This window comes from Spinacia oleracea, chromosome 1 (assembly GCF_020520425.1).
Source record: "Spinacia oleracea cultivar Varoflay chromosome 1, BTI_SOV_V1, whole genome shotgun sequence".
NCBI lineage: Eukaryota > Viridiplantae > Streptophyta > Magnoliopsida > Caryophyllales > Amaranthaceae > Spinacia > Spinacia oleracea.
Genome location: NC_079487.1, coordinates 85088117 through 85088463, shown reverse-complemented (window position 1 = coordinate 85088463; position 347 = coordinate 85088117).

The following is a 347-nucleotide window of genomic DNA, read 5'->3' as shown; positions in this document are numbered from 1 at the left end:
AATTGGCAAAGTAACACCCACAGGTGTAGGGGGACACGAGTACGTTCTAGTCGCAATTGATTACTTCACTAAATGGGTAGAGGCAGTCTCCTACGCGAAATTAACGGCCAAGCATGTAGCCCGCTTTCTCGAAAAGAACATATTCTGTCGGTACGGGGTTCCACACGAAATCATAAGCGACCAAGGTTCCCACTTTAGGGCCGAAGTCCAAGACCTACTCGAAAAATATCATGTCAAACATCATAAATCCTCTCCCTACAGGCCGCAAATGAACGGCGCGGTAGAGGCGGCCAACAAAAACAATAAAGTCATAATTGAAAAAATGGCCGAAAACTATAGAGGCTGGC